Source organism: Nicotiana attenuata, unplaced genomic scaffold (assembly GCF_001879085.1).
Source record: "Nicotiana attenuata strain UT unplaced genomic scaffold, NIATTr2, whole genome shotgun sequence".
NCBI classification, from domain to species: domain Eukaryota; kingdom Viridiplantae; phylum Streptophyta; class Magnoliopsida; order Solanales; family Solanaceae; genus Nicotiana; species Nicotiana attenuata.
In genome coordinates this window covers 40841-49642 of record NW_017670851.1, presented here as the reverse complement: position 1 = coordinate 49642, position 8802 = coordinate 40841, and positions in this window count along the sequence as shown.

The following is an 8802-nucleotide window of genomic DNA, read 5'->3' as shown; positions in this document are numbered from 1 at the left end:
GCCAGTTGAGATCCAAGAAGATTTCTGCGGTAAAGGTCCAGTGGAGGGGCCAACCAGTCGAGGAGGCGACCTGGGAGTCCGAGGAGGACATGCGGAGCAGATATCCGCACTTATTCAGCACTTCAGGTATGAATCTAAACCCGTTCGAGGACGAACGTTTGTTTAAAAGGTGGAGAATGTAATGACCGACTGGTCGTTTTGCTTTCTAGAACCCCGTTCCCCTAAATAAGACTTCCCGTACTTGCTTTTACTGATTTATGAATTGCGGGGATGGTTGGTTCGGGATTTGGAAGAGTTTGGGTTGAAATCGGAACACTTTGTTCCTTATGGTTGGCTTAAAAGGCCAAGTTTGACTTCGGTCAATATTTTGAGTAAACGACCTCAGAATCCGGATTTGAAGGATACAACAGGTTCGTATGATGATTTCGGACTTGGGCGTATGTCCGGATCGGGTTTTGGATGACTCGGGAGCATTTTAGCGCCTAATAGTGAAAGTTGATTCCTTAAGGATTTTGAAGTTCTTAAATATTTGGTTTGGAGCCGATTTTTGTGTTATCGAGGTCCGAACGGAATTCCGAGACCAGGAATAGTTCCGTATCGTCATTTAAGACTTGCACACAAAATTTGGTGTCAATCCGAGTAGTATAAGTGTGTTTCGTCGCATTGGATGTGAATTGAAGAACTTGAAGTTCATAAGTTTGATTCAATTGGTTTTAGGGGGTGATTCTTAGATTTAGCGTTGTTTCGGGGGTCTGTGGGTTTGAGCGAGTCCGTTTATGATTTCAAACTTGTTGGTATGTTCGAGCGGGGCCCTGGGGGCCCCGAGCGTCAATCGGACGAGGCTCGAGTTGAGTTAGAAAAATTGGGAAGAGCTGAAGCTACAGGTTGCTATCATAACCGCACCCGCGGTTGGACAGCCGCAGGTGCGAGACCACAGAAGCGGTCGATCCTTCGCAGGTGCGGCCCTAGGGGAGGAGCCCAGGAACCGCAGATGCGGCACCTTTTTCGCAGAAGCAGAATTGCAGAAGCGACCCCACACCGCATATGCGGCCCCCAGCCAGCCCAGGCAAAGTCCGCAGATGCGGACACTTCCTCGCAGAAGCGAGACAGCAGATACGGTCCCCTAAGCGCAGGTGCGGAAATCGCAGAAGGCAGTGCCTTCATTTAATACGGGAAATGTGTCATTTTTGACACATTTCATTCAATTATTGGGCGATTTGGGAGTTTCCAAAGAGGGGATTTCGGCTTAGCATTGTGAGGTAAGTTATTTCTACATAATGTGAGTTTAATACATAGTTTAGGGGTAGATTATACCTTGTAAATTGGTAAAAAATTGTGGGTTTAGAGTAAATCCTACGGTTTTGATAAAAATAAGATTTACCACGAAATTTGTTATGAAATGAAGTAAAAATCATATATTCTTGATCCTTAGGTTATGGGTAACAACTACCCTCGAGAATTTCCGGAATCCGGGCACGTGGGCCCGGGGATGGATTTTAGTAAACTTGTATTTAGGGTTAGGAAAATTATTTTAATAGTTAGAATATGAACTCTTGAGCTTGTATTGACTAGTTCTTACCCCGTTTGATTAGTTTTGGATCGATCGGCTCCGAATTGAGGGTTTGAGCGCGTTCTTGATATTGGAAGTAAGCTTTGGAGCAAGGTGAGTCTCCTTTCTAACCTCGTAAGAGGGAAATAAACCCCTAGGTGAATTAAATAAATGTATGTGATTGTCTGTGGGGGCTACATACGTACGTGGTGACGAGAGTCCGTGTGTAGCTACTATTATTCTAATTGTCCGGGTAGTTTAGGACCCGTATCATGCCATACTTGCAATTGCTTACGTTCTTGCTTGCTACTAAGATCACTTAGGACATGTTTGGGATTGAAATAAATATAAACGAATGTACGCACTTACTTGAGAAATTGTATGAATTTATTTGACTATAAATGCGCCTTTATGTGCCTTTTTGATAACAATTGCTATATGTGGATCGGGCCGATCGCCTCGGTAGAAATAGATGCATCTATGGTTCGCGCCATTCGACCCTCTGTCAGTGCACTATTATTATTATTATTATTATTATTATTATGTTGGACCGGGCCGTACGACCTCGGCATAATATGCGCATGTTATTTATGTGGAATTCACCATGATTTACTCTGTTTAAATGCCTTGAAATGTAAGTTATTATATGACGCGACTGAATCTGATATATATATTGTTGCTCCTTGTTCTGAGTATGTCATTATATACCTGCCATCCATGCTTAGCGTAAACCTTATATATTATTGATACTAACTTTAGTAAGTGTCAAGTCGACCCCTCGTCACTACTTCTTCGAGGTTAGACTGGATATTTGCTGGGTACATGTTGTTTATGTACTCATACTATGCTTCTGTACTTAACTGTACAGGATCTGTGGCAAGTGCATCTAGTTACCCCTCCGGCGCGCGTTCCTGATTCCTGGCCGAGATATCACGGTGAGCTCCCCCTTTTGTGCCGTTCAACATCATACCGGAGTTTCTCTTCTTTTTATTTTATTATGTACTGTCTATTCTGTTTCAGGCAGTAGGATAGTGTTATTCTTTTGTACATTCTACTAGTTGCCCTAGTACTTGTGACACTAGTTCCTGGCACACATATTAGTAGACTATCATTTTTGGGTTGTATTTATATTATTATGAGATTGTCAATTATCGACTGTTTTAAATATAAGTTAAGGGAAATATTGGGAATGTTCAATACAATAATTGAAAACTCGCTAGTTGTTAGGATTGGCTTGCCTAACCACGGTGTTGGGCGCCATCACGACCTAAAGTGGAATTTGGGTCGTGACAGAAGTAGCTCACATCTTGGCAAAGCGCGCAGGAAATCTTTCAGCATTCAATAAAATTGATCTTTTGTTGTTCCCTCTACCCTTTGTTATGACCAGGATGCTGGCAGACAAGGATGGACATGTTTTTGTAAAAACTATCTCTATCACTACTTGTAGTCAACTAGCAAGGATTGGTAATCAGCATGCTATGCATGGGTTATCATCTACTAATGATTCTCAGGATCATAACCACTGTAATCCCTAGTACCGTTTTGTTGTTATGAAATATATTTCTATGTCATCCAACAAAAAAAAAAAAAAAAAATGAAGTGTCCAAGTTTACCAATAAATTTCAGCGCATGTAATATTAGCTATTGCGCTTGTCATGAGGCCATCTCCTGCTAATCACATGGTCCTTGTAATCCTGAAACTATAGCAATTGAACGTTAAGTGATTTTTAATTGAACAAATACTATAAGAAAGTTAAAAACAAAGTAATCGAAATTGCTTAACATTTATATATTAATTAATATATTGACTGCTTAACATGGACCATTGGTCAAAAGATAAGAAATAATAATCATCTTTTTTAACATTAACAATGAACTTTAGATTTGCATGTAGTTTGAAAATAGAGTTCTTAACATTAATATATTGATAGTAAACCCATTTACTTGTTGGGTAGGTTAAATTGAGTCATGGGCTAAATAGATTTTATTATTAAAAAAATAAAACTTTAATATACAATGGTATATTAAATATGTGCTTTTATTTTCTGAGTCAAAAGGTAATTGTATGTGATTTTAGTATTCTAAATAAAATAAAAGTGACTTTGATAGAATATCCCCATAACTTGTGTGACCATCCAAGGAGTTTACTCTAAAAATCACATAACTCTTCCTAGAAAGTGATTGTGTGATTAGGAGCTCTGTAGGTATATATTTTATTTGTTGTTATTAATAGTAATATTCATATATAGCTGTTAACAAAAAAAATACATAAAAAAGTTCATATAACCAATCCAACATGATCATTTGAAAATACATAGTAGACGCTAAGAGCTAAAGAAGAGTGTCTGAGTTGCCATTCTAGCATAAACCGACAAATACATTGAGGTAAAGCTGCCCATAAAACAACAAACTCCGGGAACCGCAAGTGACATAACAGTAGCGCCCATAACACATCAATAAATTAGTCCCGCCCCACATTATTTGTGTCGTCGTGTAACTTTTCTAACAACTGCTCTGCCGCCCTCCCCTCACCCTCTGTTTCCACTGCCCCTTGTTTTTGCTTCTCTTCACCCCACCTATATTTAATCCAACATACACACTCTCTTTTGCATTATTTCCTTCACTTTTTGCTCCAACGTTGAGATTATACTTAAGAGATGGAGAACTTTCAAGGGATAATGGGAAAATTGGGAAGACAATGCTATGCAGTTTTCTGTTTGTGGGTTCTGCTCATTTCAGTAGCCGTTGCTCATTATTCCAGTTTTGCTGATCAAGAATCCAATGACCAAAGCCGCCATGAACGCACCCGGAGGCGTCTCCAGGCTGTTCAAACTGCTAATAGGATCAGAGACGAATTTAGGATTTAGAGTTAGTGGGTTCAAATAAGCGCGATCTTGTTATATTTATACATTTTAATTTATTATGTTATGTGTATGTATACATAATTGAAATTCACCCCAGATTCACCTCTGTTATTGAATTGCTCACTCTACAGAAAAGTCAAATACTTACTTATTTGAGTGATGTTCTAATTTACCCATGGGAGGGCAGCCTTGGAGCAAAATTATTTTCGTGACATCTATAGGTCACGAGTTCGAGCCGTGAAAACAGCCACTAATACTTGCATTAGGGTAGGCTGTCTACATCACATCCCTTGAAGTGCGGTCCTTCACCGAACACTGCGTGAACACGAAATGTCTAGTGCACCGGACTGCCTTTTTTTCCCTTCTTAATCTACCCCTGGTGAAGAAATGATCTAGAGTGAAATTTCAAACGCCCTTTAACCTTAGTTGGTGCATTTTCGAAGGCTCTGTATATGTTTCTTGTTAATTGCAGGACATATACAATAACTTTGTTTTATCATCTTGTTTTATGGAATAATTAAGAATGGTGAAATTTTCAATAACACTGTTTTATAATCTTATTTTGGCATGTAATGGTCGGATTGATTTACTATTGAATTGCTTCATTTGCTTGATAGAGAGTCTAATTTAATTAATTCTCTTATAGGATAACGTATTTGATTCTTCAAGATGGATACAGATTGCATATTATAATTGTGCAGCCGTATCCTTTCTGAGTTTCCGCAAATATATTCTCGATAAGGATAGGACTCCCGTACTTAGCATAACTACTTGAAACCCGTGCATGGCCAATTGGAAGTTACCTTATGAACGGTATGGCCACTTGGAACCTACCCGTGTTCACCACTGCTATTTTGAATTTGTCCGTGCTCAACACGGCCACTTGGAATTTGCCCTGCTTAGTACGATCACTTGAAACCTCTCTGTGCCTAGCGCAACTACTTAGAACCTATTTGTACTTAGCACGATCACTTGGAACCTACTTGTGCTAAGCACATTTATTTATTAATAGTATGTGCTATGTACTATTATAATAACTGTCGTGACTCGGAACTCCCACCTTCGGACCGTGGTTACGCCTAACATTTCACTTGCAAGGCAAGCCAACGTTAGAGAATCGTTAAGTCAATTTTCATTCAATTTCAATAAATAAAGTCGATTAAGCGAAAATGAATTAAAACTGAGTGCGGAATAACATAAATGCCCATAGTATTTACTACAATCCGGATCTGGAGTCACAACTCACGAGCTTCTAGAATTCACTACAAATAGAGTTTGAAAGAAATACAACAGTTTGAAAGAAAAGAAACAGTGAAATAAGAAAAATAGAAGGGGACTTCAAGGTCTACGGACGCCAGCAGATCTACCTCGAGTCTCCGAAAGAGCAAATCCAAGCTTCTCCAACTCACAGACCGCTAGGGACGGTACAAAAATCTGCACAAGAAGTGCAGAGTTTAGTATGAGTACAACCGACCCCATGTACTCGTAGGTGTCGAGCCTAACCTCGACGAAATAGTGACGAGGCTATGACAAGACAGCTACACGATAAACCTGTGCATTAACACTCACAATATGACACGGCATCACCCTTCGTGCATTAACACTCTCCCTTACCATATAACAATGAACAAATAACATCAGGGAGATAGAATAACAAGAACAAGCCTTACTTCAACATTGGTTCCACAATACCAACCTCAACTTTGAAATCAATACTCAATTATCACCAAAAATCCATAAACACGATAAGAACGATCAATTTAACAAATAACTATTCTAAACATGGATAACATGATCAAAGTAAGCAATAATTGCAAGGAACAAGTCCCACCCGCATGCTTTAACCCGACGACAACGCATAAGCACTCGTCACTTCACATATACATTGTACCCAACATCTAAACATGTATCAAATAGACAAACAAGTCCTAATCCCTCAAGTCAAGGTTAAGCACGACACTTACCTCGCTCCAAAGGATTAATTCAAAGCTCAAACATGGCTGTGCCTTTCAAACAAGCCTCCGAACCAATAGCATAACTACTTGAAACCCGTGCATGGCCAATTGGAAGTTACCTTATGAACAGTATGGCCACTTGGAACCTACCCGTGTTCACCACTGCTATTTTGAATTTATCCGTGCTCAACACGGCCACTTGGAACTTGCCGTGCTTAGTATGATCACTTGAAACCTGTCTGTGCCTAGCGCAACTACTTAGAACCTATTTGCAATTAGCACGATCACTTGGAACCTACTTGTGCTAAGCACATTTATTTATCAATAGTATGTGCTATGTACTATTATAATAACTGTCACAGTCCAGAATTCCCACATTCGAACCGTGATAGCGCCTAACATTTCACTTGCGAGGCAAGCCAACGTTAGAGAATTGTTAAGTTAATTTTCATTCAATTTCAATAAATAAAGTCTATTAAGCCAAAATGAATTAAAACTGAGTGCGGAATAACAAAAATGCCCATAGTATCTATACAATCCGGATCTGGAGTCACAACTCATGAGCTTCTAGAATTCACTACAAATAGAGTTTGAAAGAAATACAAATGTTTGAAAGAAAAGAAACAACGAAATAAGAAAAATAGAAGGGGACTTCAAGGTCTGCGGACGCCAGCAGATCTACCTCGGCTCTCCGAAAGAGCAAATACAAGTTTCTCCAACTCATGGACCGCTAGGGACGGTACCAAAATTTGCACAAGAAGTGCGGAGTATAGTATGAGTGCTACCGACCCCATGTACTCGTAAGTGTCGAGCCTAACCTCGACGAAATAGTGACGAGGCTATGACAAGACACCTACACGATAAACCTGTACAGATACCAGTATATGTACAAGATAATGACAAATAAAAGCTAAACATGGACTATTGGGAGGGGACATACCAAAGGGGGAATACAAAATACGAGAATTGCAGCGGAAATAATAACCAGAACAGTCAATATGCCTTTAACCAGTAAAAATAATTAAGCACAATGAAGAAAATTGCGCGGCATCACCCTTCGTGATTTTACTCTCAACCTCACAATGAAACAATCATACTGCACGGCATCACCTTCGTGCTTTTACTCTCTCTCACAGTATAAATAAATAGAAACGGTACAACATCACCCTTCGTGCATTAACTCTCATAACATGGCATGACATTACCCTTCGTGCATTAACACTCACAATATGGCATGACATCACCCTTCATGCATTAACACTCACAAACGGCACGGCATCACCTTTCGTGCATTAACACTCTCCCTTACCATATAACAATGCACAAATAACATCAGGGAGATAGAATAACAAGAACAATCCTTCCTTCAACATTGGTTCCACAATACCAACCTCAACTTTGAAATCAATACTCAATTATCACCAAAAATCCATAAACACGATAAGAACGATCAATTTAACAAATGACTATTCTAAACATGGATAGCATGATCAAAGTAAGCAATAATTGCAAGGAACAAGTCCCACCCGCATGCTTTAACCCGACAACAATGCATGAGTACTCGTCAACTCACATATACGTTGTACCCAACATCTAAACATGTAGCAAATAGAGAAGCAAGTCCTAATCCCTCAAGTAAAGGTTAACCACGATATATACCTCGCTCCAAAGGATTAATTCAAAGCTCAACTACGCCTGTGCCTTTCAAACAAGCCTTCGAACCAATAGAATCTAGCAAATTACCAACCAGACAATTCAAATTAAGCCTTAGGAACTACCCACGATTCAATTTAGGTCATTATTGAAAAAGTTAACAAAAGTCAACTCCCGGGCTAGCTTGATCCAAACCCGAAATTCGGACCAAAACCCGATTACCCATTCATCCCCGAGCACAGTTATGTAATTTGTTTCGAAATCCAACCTCAATTTGAGGTGTAAATCCCCATTTTACAAAAATCTCGATTTTAACCCAAACCCCCAATTTCCACCATGAAAACACAAGATTTGGTTAAAATCTTAGGAAATATAATGAACGATTGAAGGAAACTAGTTTAGAATCACTTACCAATGATTTGGGGAAGAAGACTCCTTTGAAAAATCGCCTATAGGGTTTCTAAGTTTGAAAATTTGAGAGAATGAACAAAAATCCCGTCTAACTCCCATTTTGATCAGTTGCAGATGTCGCATTTGCGACCTGGTGTTCACAAATGCGAACCCCGCACATGCGAAGAAACCATCACCAATGCGAAGTCTTTCCCATCTCTGCTTTCATCGCAAATGCAATGAATTTTTTGCAAATGCAAATTGGCCTGATCGCAAATGCGAAGTAACTCCCCCCAGTCCCTATCGCAAAAGCGAAGACCTGGTCGCAATTGCGCAACTGGATCTCTTCGCAAATGCAAAGATTATGGTCGCAAATGCGAAACTGATAGCT